Here is a 16352-nt window from a genome sequence, read left to right as displayed (position 1 = left end):
TAGTGCTCAAAGAGATGATTGGGAGAGAGTTTGAGTTTGGAGTCTAGGAATCTGCCTTTTTAACATTACATTTTGGACCATGCTGGCAGACAGTACCTTGGGTGCCATGGTAAAGTGGAGAGAACGTGTGTCTTGGAGTCAAGACCTGACTTTAAATCCCATTCATTTATTCATTCAAAAAGTATTTTGAGTGCCAGACACTATACTGGATGCTGAAGAGACAGTAACAAACTGTCTCAAATTGTTTCTGTCTTCAAGAACTTGATATTCTGGTGAGGGAGGAACAGGTGAGCTGGCAGTTGTGAAACACTGGACATGTGTTGAGAAGGGTAAGCAAGGGGTGCTCTGGGGATACAGTGTTGGGAGGATACCTAACCTCATCTGGGTGGTCCGGAAGGCTTCCTGGGGAAGTGAGGGTTAAACTGAGACCCAGTGAAGCTGGTCAGTTGAAGAGCAGTTCAGTGGGACTGGGGTGCATCGGGAGGCATGGCTGATGGTGCCAGTTGGGGGGATAGAACGGGCAGGGCAGGGGAGCTCACTGTGGCGCCAAGACTAGGGAGAGGACATTTGGGAGGGGCATCTCTGAAGGTAGGGAACCTCCTTCATGGTGGGCATTCTAGATGGTTCACAAAATTCCCAAACAATTCTATATTCTCTCTCTCTTCACTGCATGGGGAGTGGGTGATGGTGCCCTCTTTCCTGCCTCCTTAAGACTCATCCTGAAGTTTGAAGCACATATTCCCACCGCCACCTGCCACCGTCCCATGTTATTTTAATGAAATTGCAAAGATCAAAGATTAGTCCCTCATGATATGGAAAGGGCTCAGCAAACACCAAAGCAATAAAGTTGAGAAAGTGGGTGACAGCACAGAATTTCATAAGTATTAAGAGTTAATTTAGGACTTTTATATGAAACCCCCCAAAGGTCCTGATAATAAATTCTCATTCTCTTTTCCACAGTCATCCCCTTTCCCCATCCCAAACTCCTCTGGACTTCAAAGTCTCCCTCGGCCCCCAGAGGAGTTCTCTGGCCGTGAGCAGGGAAGTGAGTCTGGGAACTGGCCGACTCAGGGTCCTGTCCTCTCCCCTTTCAGAATGAGACCGCCTGTCAACTTGGGTCACTGTCCTCTGGATGAAGGTGCATTTTAGAAACACTCCGAGCCAATGACTCTAGACGATTTGGTCTCTTGTTCATATAGGATAATAAATTTCTAAATTCAGCAATGACAAATAACCCTGTGCAAGTTATTAATACTTCATAAAACAAATATTCCAACTTTTGTTTAAGTTCCTGGCTCTCTCTTACTCCCTTCCCTTCTCTTTTTCTTTCTCCTAATTTTTCTTTCTCCTCTTCTTGGAGCTGTCTTTTCTCAAACTCCCTGCATAGTTCTAAGTTTGGTTTTGATTTTTAAAATGTTGTTCCAAGTATACAGTTTGCTAATTTCTACTTTGATAACCTCTTTGAATTTCCAAATGGGATTTTTTAAAAAAATGATTTGTCTTGGTTACAACTGTTGTGGCTTTGCTTCAGGATTTCTTTTATCATCGAGTTAAAGGGGGTTTTATACTTTATAATTTCTTTCTTTAAGGCTGTTTTTAAAATCCATTTGCTCCTTCTTATTCATCCTTTTTTCCTTTCCTAAGCTGTCTTATCACTTCTCTCACCCCTTTCTCTGTACTACATCTCATTTATCCAGCAGCTTCCCCTGCCCTCCCCTTTCTCTTCTGTTTCTCTCCAATTTCCCTTCCTCTCTCTCTGGTGTTGATTTCTCATTGGTGAGTTTTAATATTATGGGAGGAAAAAAAGGTTCTGATATTTCATTGGAACCTCCATTAGACCAGCTATTTCTAGAAGCAATAAGGGTTTCTATGAAGCTTCTTTTAAAATTCATTTAATATGACTTAAAAAAAACCCCTTTACAATAAAAGAGAAGAGTCGGAAATTCTTAACAGAAGCATGTAAAAATTGCTTATGCAAATGAAAGTTTCCATTACACAACTAATTTCAGTGTAATACATGTTACTTCTCTCTGTTGTCGATTCAAGTTCTGTGTAAATGTGAATTCAAGCACATGTGCTAAATTTAAACACCAGTCTCCCCTTTGCAAACTATGTATCCCAACACTTGCTCTTGTAAGCAGGCGTCACTAGCACTTTCCCGCCACTTCTCAGCTCTCCATGTTTTATAGCCTTCCAGGGAGAAAGGAGCCTGACTGCTTAAGTATCCCTCAAGGCAGGATGGACAGCGTCTCCAAATATCTAACAGATGTCGTGCTGTATCTCAGGACGAATCCATTATTGATTCGGAACTCTCGCTATGGTAACTTTTGCCAGGTTTCCTTTCACACTTGCGATGAGGAAATGGATTGAGCATCAGTAATGGGACAAGACAATAACAATAAACAGACATGGGTTGAAAGCGAGGCAGTAATAACAAAAACAATCCCGGCCCCCTTGACAGTTGCTCTCCTTCCAGAGCCAGGTTGCAAATCACTTTCTGTTTCCTTCTCCCTGAGCTCACACACATTCAGAGACACAGGATCTGAAAACGTGCCCATGTGAGTTCTTGTTCAAGGAAATAGTTGGATAAGAGAGACAGGAGTGAAGAAATTCAGATCATCTTGGAGGAAGTTATCAAAAGAGATGGTAGCGTTAGGCTTGGGAAGTGAACAGAATGACTTAATTCTCTGTTCCTGTCTAATCAGGATCACTCGCTGCCTCAAAAGCAGGTCCTGATTGCGGTGGATGCCAAAGGCATATTTTCCATGTTCAAAGAAGAATCCATCATCTTCTCCCCGTCCTTCCAAACCTGTAGTCTCTCATCCAATTTACCTAATCCATCACTGTCATAGTCATTCTTCTAAAGCTCTTTACTCTTGACTGCCTTAGATATTTTTAGGAAGTTGGTGTGATAAAAATATATGAATTGAATGCCTGCCTTAAGGCTGCAGAGAGCAATAAGAAATGGTGGTGCCCGGTGTAGCGGGAAGATGGTCATGTAAGTGAATACAGTGAAATGTGAGAAGTGGAGTCACAGAGCTCTTACGTGGTGCTATGGAGAAGAAGAAAAGAAGGGGTGAGGCTGGGGATTATCAGGGAAGGCTTCTTGGAGGAGGTAACATCTGAGCTGAATTTCCAAGGATCAGTAGTATTTTCCCAGACAGGGAGTTTACTCACACAGAGGTATGGAGGTGTGAGAAATCATGGTGTTTAATGGAACAGTGACAAATTCCAGGCCAAAGCATGGGGGGCATAGGACTTGTGTGTTTGAGGGGGTTACTAGATAGACAGGTAGGTGAAGTTTAGAGGACGACAGGCCTTGTATACCATGCTGAAGGTTTGGATGTCATCCTCCAGGAAAGAGGAGCCTACTGATAGATTTTAAGCTGGGGGATGATGCAGTCATACTTCTACTTAGGATGGATGACTTGAGGGTAGGAGAGGAGATGGGGAGCATGATGGGGGCTGTCCTGGAATGGATAGACAGTAACATGGACTCTGGGAAGAGAGTGCTGCAGTGAGAGTACAAGGTAGAGCTGATGGGGATTGGGGAGCCATGGATGTGAGAGGATGAATAACGATAAACAATAAATTAATGTAGGCCATTAACTTGCTTTAAAAAAAACAACACTACAGTGGTCTCTCATGACTTAACAAATTAAGCTGAAAATTTTCAGTCTGATATTCAATACCCTCAAGAATTTGGGTCCAATCTATCTTTCTGACTTGATTTCCCAATATTCCTCTGCTGGGAGAAAAAGTAGAGGAATGCTGATTGCTTTCCCTCTGTCTTCTTGATTCCCTGTCATTGCTCAAGCTTTTCTCTCTGCGCTGACAACCCTTTGAACTCTTCTGGTCCAAAGCCAATGGGCCAACGAATCCATGCTCCTTTGTCATCTCCCCGATTGAATCGAGTCTCTCCCCTCTCAGAGATTTCAAAGGACCCTCAGTTTATTTATTTCATTTCCCTTATTTCTATAGTCCTTTGTATTTGTTTGCTAGTCTTCCCTCCCTTCCACTTCCTTTATCGACTAAGATATAATCTGAGATTCTCTTATTCATGTTTTTAATCCCCTTTCATACCTCACATATCATTGTCTGTTGTAGTTACAAAGTAAATTTTTTCAAGTTAAAGATTTTTACTTTGGCTGAATTTCCCTAATTATATGAAGTAAAGTGAAGAATTAGAACATTTAGGCAGATAATCCAAATGAAAATATCTACTTTGAGCATGATACTTGGCCATGGCTCAGTGAAATCTCATGACAATATTAACTTAGACGAGGTTTACTAATTGAGCAAAGGAAAACACATATAAAGTTTTGTGCCCTCAAACATCAATTCCATCAATAAACCTTGGTTATGTTTGGCACATCTCAAAGAGACCAACAGATTGTAAAGATATTATTGATAAGATCCTATAAGCTTATATCCTGTTATTAATTTTTATAACAAATTCCTATTGGCTTTAATGAGAACTCTGATTTTTTTTAAGGACTATGATTCCATAAAAGTTCTAAGTGAATTTGTTTTTAGTTCTATAGTGACGTATATGTGGATACGAGTAGAAAAAAGTGCTTTGGGACATCTTTATGGACCATATGTATTTATTCATTTAAGGATATTTGAGTAAAAACTCCCCTCAAAGACCACAGACATGAAACATTACATGAATATTTGCACCATTACTATTTTACTTCTCAGTATGATTATCATTATAATATTTATATGGTGTTTGTCTTTGAGGAGCAATGAGTATATTTATTAGAAAAATAAAAAAGAAGCCTTTCATCTCTACATGGTTCTTGAGGATGGATGTTATTGCCACTTAACTTATATGATACCAAAGGATGAAGAGGTGAAGCTAATTGCTTCAGGTAGTCTGGGGTCTGTCTTTGTAAAGATTGTAGCGCAGCCTTCAAAGCCTACTTCAGCCTCCCAATGTGTTAGTCTGGCCATTCTGAGCCACGCTGATCCTCTAAACTGTATTGCATCTATGGCTCTGTGTCACTGTCTGTTCTGTGGGTGTTCGTCTTGCCTATCTATCTAGACTGCAAGTTCTTTAGGAGTGTGAAAACTCACGTTTATTGAGCACTTAGTATGTGCCAGGTACCAGGGATAGAGAAAGGAATAACCCAGTACAGTACCTTCTCAAAGTCTGTGGCCAACACAGGAAGGTAAATCCATACCTGCAGTCTGGGGGTGGGGTGGGAAGAGTGCTTTTATGGAAAAAAGCATAGCGTGTCATTGGCTTGCAGAAAGGAGGCTGCTAAAACAGGCTGACTGTTTATATTTGGTGGAACAGAGCCTCACAGAGTAACTTGCCCCATGTAATGGCACAGTAAATGGCCATTGCAGGAATTGAACCCCAATTCTAAAACCTCAGGTCCCAGGCTTCTTTCTTTATATCAGCTTACCCCCTTTACACATCTGTGTCTTACATGTTTGTGTACTGTGCCCATACTGTGCCCATATAAGATAGTCATCAGCACATAGGAAATGGTTGTTCTGTGGTATTACTGAATAGGAGGTGATGTTGTTTCTCACTGTATTTCATGCCAAATATTAAACTAATGCTAAATGACTCACTAAAGCATTTGCATGTTTTCAAAAGGTAAAAATCACCCCGGAGGCATGCTTTTCTGGGAGGAGGGAGGTTGGGAGAAGGTCAAGACAGACTATTGCTCTGTTTTTCTTGTGCCAGTGAAATTGAAAGGAAAAAAAAAAAACCCCAAAAGCAAGGCCACTGTTTAACCCATAAGGATGGAAATGGGGCAGAACTGAGGTCTTGCCATGAGCGACAGGGAGAAGGCGGTTGCCCAGTTAGTGAGAAGACTTTGAAAGCGATGGGGTTGGCTCCTTATATCTTCCGTCAATTTCAGCTCTGTTTTTGTGGGTATTGGACAGGGAAGATTCAAGTGCAGGGTGAATTTTGGACATAAGTGGCCGATTTTTAATGCCCACTGCTCCATCATTAACCCTCCCGCTCAGTCCTGGAAACGCAAAGCCCAGCATCTTCCATCTGCTCCACGTTATTTATGATGATGCCTCTAATTATGTCCAGTTGAATTGCTGTCGATGATTAAAGGTAATAGGTAATAATAACTTGGCCTCATCATTACCACCATTATTATTAGCTCATTGATTGCAATAATTTCTAAAATTACCCCTTGGAATAAAATATGTTAAGCACCTGGTTTATCCTTTTTAGGAACATCTGCTCTAAATGTGTGATAGTGTAGGACTGAACGTGTCTTGCTCTGAAAGGAAAGCAAACAATGTTGACATTGGGAGTCCTGTCTGTGCTGGTATGAATATATTGTGAGATGATGAGAGGAGGAAATAATGATCAGTCTCAAGTTCAATGCTGGAATTAGAGTTGTTAAAAAAGGGGGGGAAGAAACACACACACACACACACACACACACACACACAACCCAGAGTATTCTGCAGCTACTGCAATTTCTGCTCCTTCTTTGGAGAAATCCACATCTTCAAAGTGGCCCAGATCTCTGCCACGGCGGTGCCTCTCCTGCCCTGTGTAAGCAGGACATTGGGTATGTGGTGAGGGGGAGGGGTGGGAGGTAGGAGGATGTTAGAGCCATGAAGGCAGGTGGAGAGGGCAGTGGTCTGTAGGGAATCCTTTGAGGAGGATCCTTTTGCTAATACCATGTTCTTGCCTCAGTTCTGGAATTCCCACCACTGGCCTCATTCTTTTTGATTAAGGTTGCCTTCTCAAGGCTCCTCTCTGGGAGTGAGAGGCTGCCGTGTGGGGCTGCACTGGATGTCTGTGATGTCTCAGTGTTCTTTAGATCATTACACACTTCCCTCCTTTATAGGGTTGGAAGTCACTGTGGAGACAGACACTGCATATTCCTGCTGCCGTGAGGTACTTAGGGAAATATAAGCTCTAAAATACAGCTCTTCCAAACTTCTAGCCTGCCTGCCGGCACTGTTCAGTGTGGTAGCCACTACCCACATGTGGCTATTTAAATCTGAATTAATTAAAATGAAATAAAATTGAAAATTCATTTGTTAGTTGCACCAATCTCATTTCAAAAGCTCAGTAGACCCTTGTGTCTAGTGGCTACCATTTTGGTGAGTGAAAAATAGAGAACCTTTCCATCATCACAGAAAGTGCTAAGGAACAGTGCTGCTGGACCATTAGAAATGTGTATTAAGTAAGGATTGAATGTGGTGAACTTCTGCCAGGTGCTAGTTGCTGATTTTCCATAGGAGCCCCCAAAAGTTTGAGTAACTAAACCACATAGAATCCATCCCAGCTCTGAAGGACTCAGATTCTTTAAAAAAATTTTAAAAAAAGGCAAATAAGCAGGATATATGCCTCTGTGTTATCAATATATAAAATAAATAAGTGTGTAAGAATGAACTGCTCTCATATTTTCTGTATCATTTACTGCTTATCATTATACTGAGAGAGTGGAGTATGCCTATTTAATACATTTATAAAGTGAGGCCCAGAGAGGCTGGATAATTTATCCAAAGCCACACAGACTACCAGTGGCAGCTAGCATGCCATCATAAGTGGTAGAGCCAGCCAGGCCTATAGAATTCTATTTCAATGTCTTCTCCAAAATATTCTACAGATACACATGGAAATACAGACATATTTACTGTTTCTGTTTAGAGTGTTATGCCCCAAATGAATGCAGTTATATCATGATCAGACCAAATGTGAATTAAATCTGGAAAATGAAGAGAAAATATTTGTAATTTTCAAAATTCTGAATTAAGTTACTTTGGCAGATCTCTTACACTGGGTCAAGAAGGTACAATTCATTTTTAAAAATAGCTGTTGATCAATGGTGAATTTAAAATATTCCTTGAGAGCAACACAAAATAGATTTTTAAATTTCATAAATTGTGCCGCATTTTGGAATCACAGTGGTAGAAGTTTAACTTCCCTTCTCATTTTAAGTCTTTCCTTTTTCTCTCTTCTTTGACCAGGTCATCAGTTCCCTGCAGTCAAGTGTGGCTCTGGATTGCTCTGCCCGGATCTGGGTGGCTCCCAGACCCTGTGCCATGGTACCTCTGGTTTTTCAGAGGCTTTGCGTATAAACCTTCTGATTGAATTCACAGAAACCCAGGAATATAGATATCATGGTATATAAGTGCTTGTGGAACTTCTGTGTGACTCCAGGGGTATGATTTGGCTCTGGCATCCAGTCCCTTTCATACTGTCAGGGTCCCTGAAGAATGTCCTATTTCAGGAGAGAGCTCTAGTCACGTTGTATCATTAACTTATGGAGTGTTGTGGACTAACATTTAGTTTGATTCTCATGGAATAAAGGTGAAAATCCACATGCATAATTTAAAAATAAAAATTCCTTCTCTGGTACCATATAAATACATGCCAGGTGTGAAAGGAGAGCTAAAATGGTCTCCAAGGATGTTCTCAGGAAGGAGGCTGAGCTTTCTTCATCAGCAACTCCCAGCCCCTGGGGCACTCATGTCAGTCGCTGCCCATTCTCACCACTGCATCTGCTGTTGCTTCTAGGGCTTTTTCAGGGATCCCCTTCACTATCCCCACCCTCTCTTTCTCCACCATAAGTAAAAAAAAAAAAAGTGAATTTCTGGAGGCTGAGACTGGGATACGTGGGCTCCTTTATTGGGTTGTGATGCAGAAAATATCAGAAGAGATAGTTATGAGAGTTCTGTGTTAGCTTCTGTGCTGCACTGGTGTAAGGGCATCGGTTCCTTATTTGCAGAAGAGTTTAAGCTTCAGCTAAAGAGCTGAAAGCTAGGAAACTCAATGTAAGATGGAGATTGCTGGGCTATCATTTCAAAACAATGGATGTGTAGCTTGGATGACTTGGAACCATGGAAAGCCAGTGTATCAGAAAGCATTTATGTCAGCATTCCCCTCCCTCTGTCCTCTGTCAGGCATCCTTGTCTGTGACATGGATTTCCATTTCTTTCAGCAGCATGGAAAGATCGTTCACTGCACACTTGGGCCTCCCTCAAGAAATATGATGGGAAAAATTTTCTTCAGCTCCTCCAAACTCCCCCTTCTGGACCCTCTTTCCTCCTTTTAGGGTCCTCACCTTCTTTCTTACCTCGCTGTTTTTCAGCTTCTCAAGGTCACCCATGTCGTAGAGGGAAAGAATACAATAATGTCTTCATAGTGAAGTGTTAGGGGCTTACCAGGGTCCTTACCCAGAAACATCGGCATTTAAAGGAATAAACCAGTGAGGGAAATATTTTGTTCAAAGGAGTAAATAAAATCAGGGTTTTAGGCGCTGCAGCCCATGAACCTGAGAAAAGCTGCAGGTGAAGATGTTTACCAACGTTGGGACTCGCCCATCCGTTTGATCGTCGTCCTGTAAGCCATTGCTTGGCTGAGAGAAGAGGGAGGAAGCTTCTATGGGGCCTGAGCATCCGTCAGGAGGGCCTATTTGAAACGTCTGGAATGGGGGAGGCCCGCAGCCACAGAGCACTTGGAAGAAGAATAAGAACATGTGGTCCACTTGTGATCTGTGTTTACTCGTCTGCCTGGTGTGTCTGAGAAGAGGGCGCAGGCCAGCCAGAGGTCGGCGAGTCAAAACCCTTTGAAGACAGACCCAGCTTCTGAAATGGATCTGGCATCCCCTTGCTGGCTCGGTGTCCTACAGTAGTATGCGTGCTTCTCAGCCCATCACCTTTTGCATGTGTATTGTCTACAGCTTTCACTTGGAGAAACGCAGGTATGCAAAGCTGTGATGTTCTCTAGTTTTCTATAACTACACACTTACTCTCTTGAGCCCCTTTCTGCCTGATAGCGGGAACTTTAGCTACTTCTAGGCAGGCTTAAATGGAAACCCAGTCGATCAGTGTTCTTCCCCTCACCCTTCTTCAGCCCAGAGTGGCATCTAAATGTTTTTTAGCGGGGGGGGTGGGGTGGTATGCATGTGATGGCTTTAGGGCAAGGGACTGGTGTCGATGTCCTTGCCCCCAATGGGGTTTACCTCATTCACAGTGACACTGACCTGTGTCTCTCCTGCTGGTGTCCAGGTCCATTCATGGCCTCAGGTTAGTCCCACCTGTGCTGTCACTGCTGATAGTAGCCTCTTGTCAGGCGTCTTCTGATCCAAAACCTCCCTCAAGGCTGTAGGGTATGTTTGGATGTGCTCCTGTATCCCTAGGGCTGTAGGACACTCAGAAGATTGTCTCAGTCTCTTTCTTCCTAATCAGTCCCAGCTTTCTCTCCCAGTTCACTGTGCTGAGGTGCAGAGCATATCTGAGAGGCTCTTGACTCGCCTGCTGGACAGGAAGTGGGATGCCAGCCCTCTTTCTTCCAGGAACCGATTCCCCCCACTACAGTCTGTGTCACCTTCCTCTCGGGCTGGGCCTGGCTGTAGATGAAGGGAAGATGGGGGCATGAGGTCCCTTCTCTGGGACCTATGTAGCAACTACTAAATCTTGCCCCCTTTTCCATCTCAGCTCTCTTCTTTCTCCAGCAGATTGAATTTGTGTAATTTTTGGAGGAAAATCTGCCTTCTGCCTAACACTACTATTTATAGTATAAGATTTGTGTCCTGATTCCATCCAAGTTGTTGGAGACTCAAAAATCCTTTTCTCTATAATAAAAGTCTGGCTCTCACCATGAAAGCCTTGGCTCTTGAAGGTATGCTCTGCATTTCTAGAGTATATTTTAGAAATAAAAAGTCAAGATTTGATTCTTCTATTTTCTGCATTCTATCATTTCCCTAAAGTGGTAAGCCCAGTCCAAAAACAAAAATATAGGTTTTTAGGCAACAGTGCTATGAAGAAACATAAAACAGCGTATTAATTATTATTTCAGAGAATTACCCTGCTATACACAGAATTATTACAATTTGCTTTGCCCATTTTGCAATGATCAGATTCACATGACCGTCAGGGGAAAGAAGGTAGAGCCCATTAGGAGTACCAAGGACACAGAAAAGGAATGTTCCAGAAAATGAAAAGTGAGAAGACATTGAATTTATCTTTACCACTATGCACCTTTGTAAAAGGCATTATGAAAAAAAATGGGAGGAAAACTAAAAAATAAATTCCTTTTAGTCTGAACTCTACCATTTAGTAGCCATATAACATTTGACAAGACGAACTTACTGGTTTCTTCATCCATGAAATAAGTATAATAATACCTGCCTTGTCTGCTTTAGAGGTTTGTGTCCACATAGAAATCTGAAGAGACATTATTTTTTCCCCGTTTTTTTAAATTAATTTTTTTAACAAGAGATTATTTTTAATAAGCTTTATTCTCTGTAGAGCAGACATAACTATGCCTAACAATGGTTGTATAAAACATGATGATTAAGGAAGACCCATGTTCCTTAAGTGATAGGTGTTCTCATTTTCAAATTTAAGGATAGTTATATTCTTTCCAAACTTAATAATAGATCTTTTCCTTTCTCTTTCTTCCTTTCCTTCTTTTCCCAGGAAGAATTTAGGCAGTGCCTACTGTAGCATAGTCATTTCACTGTATTTGCCTCCAAATTCAACACAGAACTGTAGTCTGTGGTTGGACTTTGGGGTGACTTACCAGTCACTGGGCATTGGAGAAGTGTGAGTACTTGGTAAATAGTATGTACCCCACAGTGGTTTGTGGCGAGTGAAAAAAAGGGATAATAATATAGTCCCTGCCCTTGAGAGATTCCAAGTTCTACTGGAGAAACATTGTTCAATTTTGTTGAACATTGTTCAATGTTTATTCATCTAACAAATATTGATCCAGTCCTTTCATGTGCCAGGCACTATCCTAAGTGCAAAGATTATAGCATTGAACAAAAACAAAACAAAACAAAAAAAACCTGGGGCTTGCATTCTAGTGAAACTTTACCAAAATGCATAAAACAAGAGTATTTTGTAATATAATTAATTGCTAGGTCATGTGGTCCAGAGGATTAATGCTGTAGGAATGAATGTCGGGGTGTTGTTTGCAGAATGCAAACTTCAAGGGATTACATTTTGAGCTGAAGTTTGAAGTTTGGAAGAAATCCATCAAATGGTAGGCAAGGAAGAAATAAAAGGAAAAGACTCAAGAGTAAACATGGTTATTTTGTAGACACGGAGGGGTCTTGCTTGACTTGAATGGCACGTGTATTTTGGAGAGAACTGGGGAATTTGACTAGAGCAGACATGTGGAAGACTGTGATGACTAGACAAAGGAGTTTAGTTTCAATCGGATTGGGATTCAAGGGCCATAGGAAATTTTGGGTGGGGCAGCAGTAGGGGTTGGGGATGTAAGGGTGTGTGATATGATGAACATTGTCTTTAAAGGGTGTGGGTTTGGTGCACTCAACATTCAGACCACAGAAAGGATGGAGCATGAGTTTTCATTTCCAAAGATCAACACACCATGAGGAGGATTGGAAATTACCAGGACAGTTATTTATTCGTATAATGGTGATAAGTCTGGATTTTAAAAAATCCCCTAAAATCCAGATTATTTAATTAAGTAGCACATCATATTGTGTTGTTCTCTCTCTAGTTTGTACATGTACATGTAGCTTTGTACATCCACCTGCATGACATTTATATATGGGACAATTGATGTGGATTTAATGAAACGATTTATGATTTGTTTTCTTGGAGTTACCAAGTCATGTTTCTATGAAACATCAGGAACTGACAATAGGAATTTCAACTTCTTAGGAACAGTCCTACCACACAGAGAGAAAAAGGGCTTATGGTATTGATTAGGAACACTTCTTTTTCTTGATCCAGTGACCAAGGGCAAATTGGTGACCAGACATTATTTTCCAGAGATGATTAAGAAACTTATCATTGAAAAACTAATCAGCCTTCTATTGAGAATTTAGACCACAGCAGCCACGTGTTTTATAAGCCTTTACTTTATTCAGGAAGGAGATTTCCTTATGGCACTAAGGCTAGGACTTGGTTAGGGATAATGCAGTTCAGGTTTTCCCATAATTGTATGAAAATGCCCTGGGTGAAATGTATGGGTCTGGAAAAGATCAGAACTGACAATGCTCAATGACTTCTAATTTTCTAACCCATCAGAATGTCCAGTGGTCTGTGCTGGATAGCTCTTCATCAAGCTTTAAGTTGGTAAAGTTCTTAGTAGATAAATCAATGCTTCTCACTATGCGCTGTCATTGAAATCTGAAAGGAATAGAATGTGTATTTGGTCAATGGAACTGGCAAACAGAGCAGGCTTCTGGGGCATCTGGACATCATTCATACTGAAATGTTTTATTTGTTCATTAGAAATGAACAATCAGGAAAGCTTCTGCATTTGGGGGATATTTGCAAAACAAGTTCTTTCAGGTTGGGTTTGGCTATGGTCCCGTGTGAAGCAGTCACACTTCTTACTCAAAAGGTTTTGAGTAAACCAAGAGAGCTGCGCTCCTCAAATTGTTTGATCTTTGTTGCATTGCCCAGTTCTGCAGATTCTGACATCTGGAAGGTAAATTAGAATTACACATTTAATATTTCTGTTTAACGTTCATTATCGGTCTTCCCTGAAAATTGTTATTCAGAATTGGCCGCCCAGAGTCTGCTATTCTATTTGACAGAGTTCTAATCCAACATTCTGGTTATTCCTCTCTCTCCCTAAGTAGACCAAGAAAGGGATAATGCACTTCTTCAATTTTCATTGAAAACAGTAAATCATCAGAGCTGTGTAAGTTGATATTTGTGCTGAGTTCATAAATGTTTGTTGAATGAGCCATTCTAGAGGCTTCTAGAACATATCTTTGTAGAAAAATTCTTATTACACTCTAGGAATTTTGGAGAATCAAACACTCTAAACCCCAAACACATCATGTTATGCACCTTGTTGCACTCAATTCTGTGAAATTTAATCAACCAATACTACATATGTCTCCAGATGCTATTGAGAATACAAAGAAAAAGAAGGAGTACCTTCTACTTGGGTAATTGTAGCATTTGCTAGGGCTGCCATAAGAAAATACCACAGATTGGGTGGCTTAAACAACAGAAATTTATTTTCTTGCAGTTTTGGAGGCTACAAGTCTAAGATCAAGGTGTTGGCTGGGTTGCTTAGTTTTTTTCTAAGCCTCTTTCCTTGGCTTGCAGATCACTTCTCGCTGTGTCCTCTGGTCTTTCCTTTGTGCGGGTATGTCTCTGGTGTCCCTCTGTTTGTCCCCATCACCTCCTCTTATAAAGACACTGATCATGTTGGATTAGGGCCCACCCAGTGGACTGACTTGCCTCTTTAAAGGCCCTATCTCCAAATACAGTCACATTCTGAGGTACTGGGGGTCAGGCTTCAACATATGGCTTTTGGGAGAGGACACAATTTAGCCTATAACAGTACTTTTCAATAGTAGAGGAGAAGCTATACACATAATGACTATTATACAAACATAGAATCAGCCAAATGTAGGAGCAAAGTTCCATGAATCAGGTTTGAGAGAAGAGAGTAGTATTTACGTCTGTTTGCAAGAACTGGGGGAACCTTTATGATGAAATGGTTTTGAGATGGATATTGAAGACTTCAAAGAATGAACTATTTAAACTGAATTATGAAATTGTGATTTTAAAAATCAGAACAGTCAAATATCAGCAATTTCATGTTGTATAACAACCTATTTCTTTTCCTACTTCTGGTATAGGGCAGGGGCTGGCAGATTTTTCTATAAAGAGCCAGGTGGTAAATGTTTTAGGCTTTGTGGGCTATGTGGTCTCCTTTATAGCTACTCAACTCTGCTATTGTAGTGGGAAAACATTTATAGAAAATATGTAAACAAATGAGTGTTTAAATAAAACTTTATTTACAAAAACAGGCAGCAGACATGTTAGTAGCAGACTCAGGGCAATAATTCAAGTACCCTGACTTCCAAACTAATGTCCTTTCCTCTTTGCCGTGCTAATTTTTTTTTTATTAGTTTCTGCTTTATAACAAAGTGAATCAGTCATACATCTGTTCCCACATCCCTTCCCTCATGCATCTCCCTCCCTCCCACCCTCCCCATCCCACCCGTGCTAATTTTATTTCCTAGTCACTGGGAAGTCTCTAAGTACATAGTAGAAGTTTTTTTCTTTCTTTTTTTTTTAATTAGAAAAAAAGTCCGTTTAGGAAAATAAAAACTTTAAAAACTGCTCCCCATCCCCACCCCTCAAAAAAGACCACAGGCTGGATTTAGCCCTGGGCTATAATTTGCTTACCTTTACATAGAGGAAACTTTAAATTTTCTAAAACTTATCTTCCCTGGTACTTTCACACCCGTGCGCCGAGCACAGAGTTCCTCTTCTCTGACACGCGGGTCCCCTCTGTTCCAAAGTAGAGCCTTCTAGCATCCAGAGACTGGAGAGAAGAGAAAATGCCTTGGCTTCAACTCAGTGTTGTCATGTGGTAACAGACCACAAACCTAAGCCACTTCCGCCTTGTTGTTTAGCTCTTGGCACATGTGTGTCTTGTTTCTATTTTATTGGCTCTTTAGTGGAACTGCAAAAGGACTCGTGTCCCCCTTTCATCCAACGAGGGCAAGCAGCCACCTCTCTTTCCACAACCTTCTCGGTATCCCTGTTCCGGAGAAAGGGCTCTTTCACAATATCAGATCTTTCTAGATGACCTAGAATTTCCAGCAAATACAAACAATCCATGGTGGGTAGGAGATACACTAAAGGTATGTAATCACTCCTGTCTTTCTTTCATAGGGAGGAAACTGACGATACTGCAACTTCCTAGTGAGGATTCAATGGTATCACTGGGGACCCCTCTCCTGTTAGTTCCTTCTTTTTTTTTTAATTTTTATTTTATACTGTAGTATAGTTGATTAACAATATTGTGTTAGTTTCAGGTGTACAGCAAAGTGATTCAGTTATACATATACACGTATCTATTCTTTTTCAAATTCTTTTCCCACTTAGGTGATTACAGATTATTGAGCAGAGTTCCCTGTGCTCTGCAGTAGTATTTATAGAGTGGCTGTTTTGCACCTTTCAAGGACTGAAGGTAGAATGGTAACTAGGCAAGGCAAGATTCCTTTTCTCATGGAGCTTTCATTTAAGGGGGAGAAGACAGAAAATAAACAAGTAGAAAGGTATATAAATCATATCGTCTCAAATAGTAATTATCATTTATAAAGAAAATAAAACAGGGTAATGGGATGCAGATTGAGGGTGGCTATTTAAGAAATGGAGAAGGGATTTGAACAGAGAAGGGGTGTGTGATGAGCTGCCTTGGAGTATTACAGGCAGAGGCTAGAGCGAGGCAGAAGCTCTGCGGTGAGAACAGACTTGGTGTGGTCACACTACAGCAAGGCCAGTGGGGCCGGAGTGGAATGAACTGGGGGTAGGGGTGGGGAGCAGTAGAAAATGAGGTTGGAAATCCTCTAGGAGACAGTGAGGGCCTGGGACACACTGAGGAGTATGACTCT

Source organism: Mesoplodon mirus, assembly GCF_964341445.2.
Source record: "Mesoplodon mirus genome assembly, chromosome: 14".
Classification (NCBI taxonomy): Eukaryota; Metazoa; Chordata; class Mammalia; order Artiodactyla; family Ziphiidae; genus Mesoplodon; species Mesoplodon mirus.
The sequence above is the reverse complement of the archived record's forward strand: the minus strand, read 5'-3'. Positions refer to the sequence as shown.